The sequence below is a fragment of the Doryrhamphus excisus genome, unplaced genomic scaffold, assembly GCF_030265055.1.
Source record: "Doryrhamphus excisus isolate RoL2022-K1 unplaced genomic scaffold, RoL_Dexc_1.0 HiC_scaffold_24, whole genome shotgun sequence".
In the NCBI taxonomy this organism is placed as follows: domain Eukaryota; kingdom Metazoa; phylum Chordata; class Actinopteri; order Syngnathiformes; family Syngnathidae; genus Doryrhamphus; species Doryrhamphus excisus.
In genome coordinates this window covers 1450158-1463861 of record NW_026652242.1, presented here as the reverse complement: position 1 = coordinate 1463861, position 13704 = coordinate 1450158, and the positions used below count along the sequence as shown (strand labels likewise).

At 47.6% G+C, this 13704-nt stretch overlaps 2 non-coding genes across 2 annotated transcripts; both read left to right on the top strand.

The window, feature by feature from the left end:
- Window positions 1-10112: 10112 nt before the first annotated feature.
- trnai-aau (transfer RNA isoleucine (anticodon AAU)) lies at window positions 10113-10186 on the top strand. Its single transcript has one exon. It is a non-coding gene; the product is annotated as a tRNA-Ile (tRNA).
- Window positions 10187-11239: 1053 nt separating this feature from the next.
- On the top strand, window positions 11240-11311 carry trnap-agg (transfer RNA proline (anticodon AGG)). The gene has a single exon. It is a non-coding gene; the product is annotated as a tRNA-Pro (tRNA).
- Window positions 11312-13704: the final 2393 nt, after the last annotated feature.

Below are 13704 nucleotides of genomic sequence, written 5' to 3'. Positions count from 1 at the left end.
GATGATAGGCTGACATCGTAAGTTCTGCTGCACTTAGAGACGTTGTTTGATTTGATTGGTCGCCCGAAGGGCAACATTCAGTTGTCATCTGAATGGCTGCCCTGTATATCAATCAAGTGACGGCATTGATGCGAGGATGATATTTTTTTAATGTAACGTCGCGATCGACCCGCGATCGACCGGTAGATCGCGATCGACTTAATGAGCACCCCTGGTCTAAGCAAACGGATATAAGGGTGATAACTTAACACTATAATAATTGAATTTACATTTTATTCTAACATTTCCCTCCTGTTTATCCCACATTTATCTGTTTGCAGTCCCTCCTAGGCTCTCCTCTCGGTTTTCACCTAGCAGGTCATCTATGTCAGAAATTGTGCTTACACCTGAACGGAAGTGTTCTCGTCGTCTGACTCAAAGCACTTGTCTTGGTCAGGAAACAAGTCAGGGGCATGTCCATGATGGCTATCTGAGTCGTCACTGTCATCGCTGCCACCTGCCACCAGTAGGGGGTACATTTCATTTACCTTGTTGTCATTGGTGCCATGGCTAAATTCACAGTCCATGTGATTCTAACCTTCAAGATAGGGATACAACATCCACATAAGGCACACAAAAGAAGGGCAACAGCAAGTGCAATAAGCACGGACATCACATAAGGAGACCATTGTCCCCAAAGTTTTCTCCAGTCACCAAACACCTCAGTGTCAACACCAGTGTTCCTTCATCTTGGTGTTTAGCGCCTTCAAACCAGAAATCGCACGCAACAGCATTCCTGTGGAATCTGTATTGTTGGGGATGGACATGCCACATTAGTCGCCAAGCATGGCGCACACTCCTTGCTGATGTGCCAGCAGTCCATCCAAGGCGATGCGATTCTGGAAGGCCATGAGTGACGTGGCATGGAGTTGTTCTCCAATTGCTGTGAGTCCGGCCTCGGTGTAGTTCCCAAGCTTTTGTATGTCATAGTGGAGTTAGTTAATCCTATCCGCATTTTTGTTAACTGTTATCCATGGGATAATACTTTCCAAACCTGATGCAATCTGATTTACTAGTTTGTATTCGTCTGGTACCCCTCGTGGCACGCTGATGGCATCGATGTCGGTGGGATTGTCTTGCATCATCCAGTCGGGGGCTGGAACTTCTCTCTTCCTTTGGAAGTAGTTTGGGATGTGATGTTTATCTGCTTCAATGATAGCATTTAGTAACATGTCAACATTCATAGGGTAAATAGATACTGGAATCAGTAATGTCACTACTGCACATGTTCCGCTCATGTTATAAACGATGTCATCGAGGTATTCGTCCTCGCACCACTATCACACGTCTGCTCTAAAGTACTAAGTTGATGGGTGTGTGTTTCCTCCTTCTGTGTTGTAGGTATCTTAATTTTTTTTACATGTCTACAATATTTGAACTCAACGTGACCTACATTTTTTTGCGGTTCCTTTTAGCTGTACACTGGTGAAATTTGCTCGGGCTACTTTAGTAGAGAATGGTGGGGGCCTTTTTGTCTCATTGACTACTGGGAATATAGTGTTTATATCATATAAACATTCTCGACAAAAACATTCTAATATTCTGAACATTGTCACAATCCGCATCGTCTCCTGTGACAGTTTTTGTTTTCACGTTGTTTGCCTTAGTTCCTGCTTTCATGCTTTTATTTTGTTGTTCTTCCTGTGTTGGTCTGTCCTGCGTTTCGTCACTTTTACTTTCCCGTTCTACGCGCACCTGATGCCAATTTGATTCTTGTATTTAGTTCAGCCGGGTGCGTCTAGTTTTTGTTGGTTCATTGCATGTTTTACTACGTGTCTTATGCCAGTGCTGCATTCGCCGAACTTTAAAAATAAAGCTAAGCTTTTTCCTGCACCATTCTCCTCATCTCCGCAACCTGGGGTCGCATCGCAACACCCGCATGACGAACCGTGACAGAATGAACCAACCAAACGACGACCTCGCGGAGATGGACTTCTGGACTTTGCAGGTTTTCAAGGCAATGGAGGAGGAGTGCGCACAGTTCACTCCGGAGGAGCTGGAGGACATGGTGTGGGGGCCGGACGGCACGCTGATACCCATGGCGTGGGTGCACCGCGGACACGGCGCTGACACACCAGCCCGGCGACGACGCCAACGCGCGTCTCGGCCGGCTCCAGCAAGGCTCCAGCAAGGCTTCAGCGGGCGAAGCCGTTTCCTCCCTCATCTCCGCGCCAAGCCGGGGCGCACCCCCCCGCTCACGGTGCTTTGGAGTGCCAGCCTGCGACCAAGCGCAAAGAGGCTCCCACTCCATGCAAGCACGTCAATCTCCCGCCGCCCTCTTCCGGATTCCCGTTGCCTCCGGTTCAACACGAAGAGGAGTACGGCACACTCCCCCCCCCCTGTGCCCGAACCACGCAGCCCAAGGGGTTCCCAAACCCCGGCTCTCGTGCCAAGCTGCGTGGCGCCACAGATTCCCCCAGTGCCCAAGCCACGCAGCTTCAAGGTTTCCCAAAACCCGGCTCCCGTGCCAAGCTGCGTGACTCCCCGGATTCCTCCTGTCCCAAAGCCACGCAGCCTCAAGGGTTCCCAAACCCCGGCTCCCGTGCCAAGCTGCGTGACGGCCCAGATCCCTCCTGTCCCAAAGCCGCGCAGCCTCAAGGTTCCCCAAAGCCCGGCTCCCGTGTCAAGCTTTGTGACTCCCCGGATTCCCCCTGTGCCCAAGCCGCGCAGCCCCAAGCCCCAGCATTCCCTGGCTCCCGTGTCCAGCGGCTTGATGCTCCAGACCCCCCCAGTGCCCAAACCCCGCCTGCGGTCTTTTTTAGACCTGGTCCGGGCAGCAGAGCAGGCGGAACTCAAGACCCTCCTCCAGTTCCCCCTCCTCCCGTCCCTGGTTCCACGTCCAGCGGCATACGGCGTCTGGAATCCGCCTTCGGAAGGGGGGGCTAGTACGACCAGCCGTGCGTTGGAGGACGCACGTCACACCTCGTCTGTGGAGTGTGGGGATGATGCCCTCTGCTGGTCGCCCAAGGAGGAACAGCCCGCCGGACCGCCAGCGCAACCGGTTCTTCCAGCTAACCGGGATGTGCTGCCCGGTACGTTTCCTCCGGACCAAGACTCACATTCCTCTTCCTCTTTTCCACAGTCCAGCCAAGACAGCGGGACTGCCCCTCCTCCTCCGGCGTCACCGATCCCACGGCAGGACGCCACGCCTCCTTCTCTTCCGGCGTCACCGAGACCACGGCAGGACGCCACACCTCCTCCTCTTCCGGTGTCACCGAGACCACGGCAGGACGCCACGCCTCCTCCTCTTCCGGCGTCACCGAGACCACGGCAGGACGCCGCGCCTCCTCCTCTTCCGGCGTCACCGAGACCACAGCAGGACGCCACGCCGCCTCCTCCGGCGCAACCTCTTTCACGGCGGGCTGGCCTCCCCTGCCAGGCCCACCACCCTGGCCGCCCCCCAGAGGGGTCCATCCAGGGCTTCCGCTGGGCCTGCCGTCATGGGCATCCTCCAGAGGAGCCCGGTCCCCTCTGGGCTGCTCACCCTTCAGGCCGCCCTCCTGCGTGGCCCTGCCGCCCTGGCCGACCTCCGGAGAGGTCCGGCCAGCAGCCCACCTCCAGTCCTCCCACCTCCCTTCCCTTTTCGTTTGCGGACACTTTAGGACGTCTGGGATCCGTCCTTGAGGGGGGGGTACTGTCACAATCCGCATCGTCTCCTGTGACAGTTTTTGTTTTCACGTTGTTTGCCTTAGTTCCTGCTTTCATGCTTTTATTTTGTTGTTCTTCCTGTGTTGGTCTGTCCTGCGTTTCGTCACTTTTACTTTCCCGTCCTACGCGCACCTGTTGCCAATTTGATTCTTGTATTTAGTTCAGCCGGGTGCGTCTAGTTTTTGTTGGTTCATTGCATGTTTTACTACGTGTCTTATGCCAGTGCTGCATTCGCCGAACTTTAAAAATAAAGCTAAGCTTTTTCCTGCACCATTCTCCTCATCTCCACAACCTGGGGTCGCATCGCAACACCCGCATGACGAACCGTGACAAACATGATGGTGACAGTGTGGACATTTTTGTCATTACTTCAGGGACTCAAGTAGCATTGATCAGTGCTGGTACAATCTGGAGAAGTGGGGTCATGGTCATACATGCAACACAACTAATATTTTTAACATAGTTTGCTGCACTTTTTGCTGCTTGTTCAATGTTTAAAACCCAGTTGTTAAAAGTTCCTGAAAAACCTGTAGCTACTAACATTTAAAAATCTACTGATGCATCTGTTTTCATGATGGTGATGCCTTCCATTTTTACAATTGGATTCATTACAATAATCATATAGACATAAACATTTAGTAATTATTATATTATTTATAGCTTAACCCGACTACAATAGTTATTGGTAAGCCGGGGGACATTTTGGTTACTGTTTCATTTTTGTGCCATTCTGCTACAGTGCCCTCAAAACCAGGATGCATTGTTGGGTTTTCTGGCCAAGGGTATGTGTTATAATCTTCACTGCTCAGCACGATGCCCCAGAGTCTAGGACTCTGAAGTCCCCTGCGTCACAGACGGGTCTTTACCTTCCTTGTCAGACTCCCGAACAATGACTACTTTACAATGCGATTGATGTACCTCTTTTTGCAATTTCAATGTCGTCAATGTCGTTAACAATACTTGATAAGGTCCTTCCCACTTGGAAGAGTGTCAGTGTTTTCTTTTTACACTTATAAAACAATAAAGTCCATGTGTATTACTTGAAATAAATATTGTGGTTTTTGAAATTGGCCACACCGAGGTCGCAAGCTGCCCTGGGCATTGTGTTTTGCACACGTTAAACACGCTCTACAAATTTTTTTGAATAAGAATTAAATTCATACATAGTAAAGTGGGTGTTAATAGTGTGGCACATCCCTCCTGTTGAGACATGTGTAAAACCATGGCTCAAAATAGCGTCCCACTTATGCAAATTTTTTGGCAAGATTGTTTTATTATCTGTTGACATATTAACATTTTTGTCCAGGGTTGCTTTATTCCTAAGACAGTGGTCAATTTACTGCTTTGGACTCTGTTGTTACATGTCTGCCAGAATCTCAAAGTCTACTTGTAATTTTTTAGTGTTAAGATGGTTCAGTTCCTTTAGTGCTGCTTGTTTTATCATTTTATTAGCGAACGCATTTCCTAAGGATATCGGATCAGTATTATTTGTAATATGTGTCATGCATTTACATACAGCAATTAGTTTTGGTAATTGCACTGCTTCTAGTAATGCTGTTAGTAATCCGTCATGAGTTACTGGTTTTCCCGTTGATGTTATCATACCTCTGTTTTGCCAATATTGTGCAAAGGTATGTACTGTTGAATATACATATTGGCTATCAGTATAAATTGTCACCTTTTGACCTTTCATTAATTTGCATGCTTCTGTAAGCGCTACTAATTCTGCTGCTTGCACAGAATAAGAGGATGGTAAATGTTCTGCTTCCAACACCATATCTTGTGTAACAACTGCATAGACTGTTATTGTTTGTCCAAAATTATTTTTCTTCAAGGAACCATCTTCAAAATCTCCTCTTTTTGTTAGTGCCTGATCTAATATGTCTGGTCTACACTTTGTAGTTTGTGTTGTTAGTTCATCACAATCATGTGGTTGGCCTTCCTCAGGGAGTGGTAGAAGGGTAGCTGGGTTGAGCGTGGTGCATCGCTCAAGTGTTAAATGTGGTTGGGACAAAAGTGTTGCCATGCAAGACAGATGTCTAGCAGGAGACAAAAATGTCACGTTAGTCTGTAATAGCAGGGTGGAAACCGCATGAGGTACTTTCAGTACGAGTGGATGGAATAATACAATGGTTGCACTTGTTTCCACGGCTATAGATGCTGCTATTACAGCCCGCACACAAGGTTATGTAAAGACCTTTACAATCTACTGTTTGTATAAATGTTTTGCTGTAATCAGGTAGTGCTAGAATCGTACTTTCTACCAGTATATATATATATATATATATATATATATATATATATTTTTTAAACACAGAATGCTTTTTCTGCCTCATTCCACTATAAGGGTGCACTATTTGTGCATAGTTTGGAATCCAACATCTACAATAATTAGTGAGTCCTAAAAAGGACATCATTTGTTTTTTCGTTTGTAGTTTAGCTGCATTTAAGATTGCTTGTTTTCTGTCTGTTAGAATGGTTCGCCCTTGTCCTGTCAACTGATGCCCTAAATACTTCACTGATTGCTTACAAAATTGTCTTTACTCACTTTATGGCCTTCTTTTGCTAAATGGTGATTGAAAGACTATTGTGTCTTCTTCACATGACTTCCTATCTGGTGACGCTAGTAGGATGTCATCTACATATAATAATATATGGCTTTCATTTGGGGGTTCAAACGTGGACATACTGGCCATACTGACTTATTCATTGCTTGTGAATAAATTGTCGGGCTTTCACAATATCCTTGTGGTAAGCGTGTGTACGTAATATATATATACTATATATATATATATATATATATATATATATATATATATATATATATATATATATATATAGTATATATATACGTATATATATATATATATTTTTTTTTTTTGCAAACGTAAATGCGAACCTGAACTTTCTTTCTCTATTTGAATGGAGAAGAATGCATTACTGATGTCTACTATGGTGAACCATGTGACATCTGTTGGTAAGGAATTTAACAATGTGTGTGGGTCAGGCACACAAGGTGCTCTTGCCACCACAGCTTGATTTACAACTTGTCCTGTATCATTCTCCATCCCACAGAGAGTGGCACTTTTTCTCACTGGGAAAATAGGGATGTTACATGGTGGGTTATCGCATTCTACTAAGACTTAAGATTTTAACAAATCTTCTATTGCTGGTTTTATTCCTTCATATGCATTTAGTTTTATTAGGTGTACTTGTAATTATACTACTGGTTCATCATTTGGTTCTGGTTGTATTTGTTAAGACAAGCCTAGTCATGCTGAATATAGCTTTTGGTTCCTTTTTGACTTGTGGTTTTCCACTTTTATTTCCCATCTTGGGAATAATTTAGTCCCTGTTGTGATGAGCTTCCTAGGGAAAACTAACAACAGGGTTGTTTGTCAGTGAGAGAGTAATGAACTTTTCTTTGAGGTAATTCTCAAGCTTCTACCCCGGTGAGGGCGGAGAATTCTTGCCTCTGCTTCCTCAAAGACTTACTCTTTTTCTCACCCTTTAATATGAAGACCTGTCTAGTGACAAAATCTCCCATTCACACACTCATTCGTACTTTGAAAACGTTTTCACATTCAAACCCCGAAAAGGTCTTTAACCGCGGAGGCTCTCCTTTCCTAGCCTAGCATGACCGTCAACTCCGTCTTTGCACAAAGAACTGCTAACTCGGTCTTACTGCGAGAGACCGCCAACTCCGCCTCATTACAAAGGACCGCCAACTCCGTCTTTTACAAAGGAAAGCCCGTCAAAATGGCTCCTTCCTCTTGCACAAGACTGCCAAGTCCGCCCTATTGCAAAAGACTGCCAAGTCCGCCTTATCACAAAAGACCGCCAGCTCGTCTTCCTACAGAAGACTGCCGAGTCCGTCTCTTTGCTTGCCAGCGAATAGTATACACAAGGCTTTAGCACCGGGTGACAAACCTTATTGACCCGAGGGACGCACTCAGTTCTAGAGGTCAAGAACCCTTCTGGCCTCCCTGCATTGGTTGCCTGTTCGCTTTAGGATTCAATCTGAGATTTTATTGTTTCCTATTCGACCTTTTAGTTTTGGATTAAATTCAATTTGTACCTTCATTTATTGTATTTTATTTTTACCTTTTATTTTACTAGCCTGTCCAGCACTTTAGAAACTCTGTTTATAAAATGTGCTATATCAATAAAGTGGATTGGATTAATGGGCTGCATGTGGCCGCCAGGTCTCAGTTTGCCCACCCCTGCTTTAACACAAAGGGACAACGCCCTTTCACTCACACTCTGATCAAAAATGTCTTACTGTTTGTTGTCTTCTCTTCCGTCGGTATCCCGTCAACCTTCAGCTTCCAGTTGTTGAACTGAGAAGACAGCCCATCAAAGGGTTTTGTCTGCCGTGGCCACGGTCTTTCTGTCTCGTCCGCTCCACAACTGGACTCCTCAGGTGTCTTGGGATCCAGCTCGAAGGACCAAGTAAAGGTCAGGTTCAAAGTCCTGTGACACTTGTAAAAACACTTAAATACAAAAGAGACAGACAACAATATTCAAAGTTTACCCAGTGACATGCCGCTCCACTGTGAGTATGCCATTCATGCTCCTCTCTTTTTATTTTCTTTAGGAGGTCCCTAATACATGGTCGTGCAACTCTAAGGGGGGGGGAAGCAAGCAGTTGCACAAGCTGTACTTGTTGTCTATGTGTGTGTGTGTGTATGTGATAATAATTACTTTTTGTGCATGTGTTCTTATCTTGGCCCATTTTGCATGATGAAACTTCTTCAAGGTTGCTGCTGGCATTCCCAGGTACCTGCAAGATTAGTGGTGTTGGGAGTAGCTGGTCAGCGTCTGGGAATGCTGCTTCAAAAGACTCAAGACTATTGTCTATTGTATGTGGGCGTCACCCCCTCGTGACAGCTCTCTTAGTTTCCTTCTTTCCTTCTGTTCCAGTTTCCATGCCCTTATTTTGGTATCCACTTCCTTTGTCGTTCTCTTCCGTTTTCCTTACCCCTGCTCGTTTCACACACCTGCTTCTAATTTCATTATCCCTATTTAGTTCAGGTGCGTGCTCTTTCAGTTGTGGCCTCATTCTGTCACGGTGTGACACGGTGTTGTCACGCTTGGCGGTGTTGCGTGACAGAATGAAGCCAGGGGTAAGGAAAACGGAAGAGAACGACAAAGGAAGTGGATACCAAAATAAGGGCATGGAAACTGGAACAGAAGGAAAGAAGGAAACTAAGAGAGCTGTCACGAGGGGGTGACGCCCACATCGTGACATATTGTCTATTACACTCAAACGGCAACAATGGAGATTTGGTTATTTTAGACACAAACATATAAAAAATAGTAGGGTGTCTTTTTTTCTTTTACAACTGAATTTTATATGTATGACATGAACTATTACTACTCTTAAATGCTCTAACCATATTTATACTTTTTAAACTGTTTTTTGTAAAACCACGTTACCTTATCTTGAAGGTAACGTGAAGGAAGGCCATCAGAGAAGTAGATAAATGCTACACTAACTGCTCTGAACGCTTCTTCAGTTTGATTAGAGAGACGCTGAAAGTTATAATGCAGAAAATGAATCACTTCGGTATTATGGTTAATGGAAATCAAAGGGATGAACTGGAACAGCAAAACTGGATATAACCTGATCTATAATTTTATACTCCTCTGGGACGCCACGAGGGATACCTATGGCGTCAATGTACGTCGGGTTGGGGGTGACTAACCAGGGTGAGGTTGACACACCTCGCCTGGTCCTCAGGGCGGCCGGTGGCACGAGGTGAGACCCTACGGAAGTAGCACTATGCACTAGGCGCTCCACATCTACTGACAGTACTGTCATTGGAAGAAGGAAAGAAATAGGGGCACAAACACCAGTCATGTTCTCGGTCAGTAACCTATCACTCACGCCGGGTCCACCGCACCACCACCAGAGGTCAGCCCTGAGTATCGGCCGGAAGAAGGCATCCATCTCTAAGGTAGAATTACACCAAGAGATATTAATGCCGGGTTGTACCAATGGGGAACCTGTGGAAACGGTAATGCACATAAATTTACCTTTCGCCACTGTGCTGCTGAATATGGGCTTACCTTTGACCTCTGTAACCTCGGGGTGCGCTATGGCGAATGGCCGACAATTAGCTAAGGCTGCTTCTGGAGCAGTGGATGTATTCATCAGGGACACTCGGCGGAAATCACAGCGGGAACTATTTGCAATAAGGGGCACACTCCCAGGCACGCTAAACAATCTGTTTTCCTTGTTTTAGCTTGTTCCACCATCAAAAGCCAATTGTTAAACTGCCCCGAAATACCTGTCAAGAGCACAAACAAGGTGTCCACCAGGTACCCACTTATCGCCCTCAGACCCCAGTGTACCGATTGAGTCTGCTTCGGGGTACATAAAATAAAAAAAAAAAACATAAAATATTGCAATGGTGTCCAGTGGCTGGTTAGCTCAGTTGGTCAGAGCGTGGTGCTAATAACGCCAAGGTCACGGGTTCAACCCCCGTACTAGCCACTTCTTTATGTGCTCCAGGAACAACAACTTACCGGCCCCCATAACCGACATCACACCACCCACCCTCGACAAGGCCGGGGAAAGGTAAAGAAAACAACATGTCAAAGCAGAGCGGCAACAAACCTCTTGGTCACCAAGACTCAAGGAGCAGATCAATGGGGGCAGTGGACCCCATTATCCTCTTCAGACCACGAGTGCAGAGAATGTGGACCGTGAAGAAACAACAAAAGCCCCCGTTGACAACAATTAACAGTACACCACCACAAGGAAAACAGCATGGCGGCGACAAAAGCCCAAAACCCCCCAGGCCCCATAACCAACAGCGCACAACCCAGTCAACTGCGAAACACCCCCATCAAGGCTGCCAACCTACCGGGGAAAGGTAAAGAAAACAGCATGGCAAAGCAGAGCAGCGGCAAACCTCTCACCCACCGTGACTGCATGAGGGCAGATGACCCCATTGTCCGAGAACCAAAATTTCGACCACAAGCACAGAGAATGCGGTCTGTTAAGGATGAGTTAGTTGATTTGAGCTGGAAACATTTGATGCAATGGTGTCCTGTGGTTGGTTAGTTCAGTTGGTCAGAGCGTGGTGCTAATAACGCCAAGGTCACGGGTTCAACCCCTGTACTGACCATCCATCTTTATGTGCTCCAGGAACAACAAAAGCCCACGGCGACAACCCACTGGTCTCCATAACCAACATCACCCCACCCACCTGTGAAACACCCTCGACAAGACTGCCGAAAGACCGGGGAAAGGTAAAGAAAACAGCACGTCAAAGCAGAGCGGCAACAAACCTCTTGGTCACCAAGACTGCAAGGAGCAGATCAAAGGTGGCAGTGGACCCTATTATCCTCTACCCAAAATTTTACATCACGAGTGCGGAGAATGCGGACCGTGAAGGAACAAAAAAGCCCTCGTCCACAACACCCCGCCCCTCATAACCCCCCCGGTCCCCATAACCAACAGCGCACAACCCAGTCAACTGCGAAAACACCCGCATCATGGGCGCCAACTGACCGGGGAAAGGTAAGTATTTGCCCAAGCAGGGGCTTGTTGGTCTAGTGGTATGATTCTTGCTTAGGGTGCAAGAGGTCCCGAGTTCAGTTCTCGGACAAGCCCTCCCTCCGTGGTGTAATGTTTAGCACCCCAGACTTTGAATCCAGTGGTCTAAGTTCAAGTCTTGGTGGAACCAAGGGATTGTCCTGTTGCCCTTGTATTTTGAGGGCAAAAAGGAGGCGTTTGCAAGTGGACCTGAGACCCTGTCACTGGTCACCTGAACAGGGACTTGAATCCGGGACACTCAGATCAAAAATCTAACCTTCAGGTGACTGGCTCAACCTTTGCTGATATTTGGCTTAGACCTCATTCGATCTTGGAGGTGTCAATTTCGGGACCTGCCTCTTTCATTCCACTTCTTCTTCCTCCTCCAGTCATCCCCACCCACCGCGGCTGAAGCAGTGGCAATACAGCCTGGACAACAGTGTCAGTGTGAGCCCATAGAGGGTTACCTGAATCCCTCTTTGACAGAGCCCCTCTTGAAATTGATTTTTTTTTTTTTGGTCCGTCCAGCCAATGGGGCAGATAGTATTGTTGATCTAAATGCCCTTACATGCTAAACAGATTTGCTCTGTGTCAGGAAAGGTGTTGGCTACAACTTTCCTGCACCATGAAATTTTATTTGCCGTTATTTGATGTTTTTGTTATGCGCATTTGGAGCGACCGGACCGGAGCAAGAAGAAACACAGAAAAGAAGAAGAGAAGGTGGGGTGGGGTGGGGGGGGGGGGGGGCAGTAGAGAGAGAGACAAAAACAGCAGCAACAAGAATTCCCATAACAACAACAGTGACAAACAGAACAGTTAAATGTCAATGATGGCTAAGGGTCACTCACAATAGAGATGATATCAGTGAAGTGAAACAGTCCAACTTACCAGCAGCAATAGTAACAATGAAGACATGAACCATGATAGTGAACACAATTACAGCCATACAGTTACAGTAATTAAAATCTCACTGCTTGACATCATTTTTACTGTAATAATAGCATACCAATAGCATATAGACATCAGGGATAAGATGGTAGATTGTGTTGAGAAGCACCCATGTGCTGTGAGTGTCCATATGGAGGTGTGTACTTCTGTGTATATATTCATATATGTGTGCGTAAGCGTGCTTGTGTATGTGAATGCGAGTGTGTGAATGTGTAATTGTCACTGAGAATGACAAAAGGAGAGAGACTGCCTTCTACCACCCAGCAAACCCCGCCCCGCGCAGCCAGGTCAAGCCCCCACCACCAGAGATCCTCCGGCGCCGTGGGTGTGGGCAAAGCCAGGGCCGACTCCCCAAGACCCGCCCCCGAAGCACCTCCCTGAAGAGACCAGCAAGAGGCCATGGAGGAGCAATCCCAACCGGCAACAGGGCGCCAGCAGGCCGGAGGAGAGCTGCACCCCCGAGACCAGCGGGAGACCATACCCCACTAGGGCAGAAGGGCATCGAGGGCCACACACCTGTGGGCACAGGGGCACCCTCGCCAACCGGGAGGGAGCCCATCCACGGCCGGAGGCGCCGCCCCCCACACACCCCCAGGAAGCAGAACCCGGCCCGCCCCAGGTAACCCCAGGCCTGACTACCGAAACAGGACCGCCCCGGCCAGGACAGAAGAGGCCCGGGCACACTGCCCCATGGAGGACCGGGCGGTAGAGACGGAACGCCCTGCGCCAGACCCCTGCAGAGCCCCCCCGTATATCTATATAGCCATATACACACACGCACACCCACACATATATATATAATTATAATAAAACTAATCATTATTTAGTATTTAAAACAATAAATACATAAAATAATCTCAGACACACGCAAGCACACACTGTGGACGTCCCCGGGTTGGGCGTCCGGGGCATCACAGGGTGGGGGACCCAGGGGTCCCAGACCCACAACCAGGCCCCGAGCCCAGGGAGGTACGGACTGCCAAGGGATAGCACCCCTAGACTCCCCTCGACCACGGCATCGGGGCTACGGCAGTGTGGCAGACAAAGGAGCGGGCGAGGGGAGGAGGCCCGCACATGAGCAAGCAGAGGGGGCGTGCAGGCGAGTGGTAAGGCGCTCCACCGCGCCGGCTGACACCCGCCGGGCAGCGGGCCTGGTTACTACTTGGATGGGAGACCGCCTGGGAATACCAGGTGCTGTAAGCTTAAAAAAAAAAAAACAATCTCGGAAATTAAACAGGGGCGGGCCTGGTTAGTACTTGGATGGGAGACCGCCTGGGAATACCAGGTGCTTTAAGCTTTTTATGGTTTCTGCTCTAGCCTGACAGCAGAGGGCGCTCTTTGACACTTTTTTCTGGAGTCTAGCCTGCATCGCCTTCAAATAGAATCTTTTCAGTTGACCTGGCACCTTACGGCCATACTACCCTGAAAAAAACGGTGAGAGCAGTTGCAGAGTAGATCACAGAGAGATATTTTTTGAGTTATATTCAGTTTTTTCTTTTCTATTGAAAGTGTTTTTTTTTCTT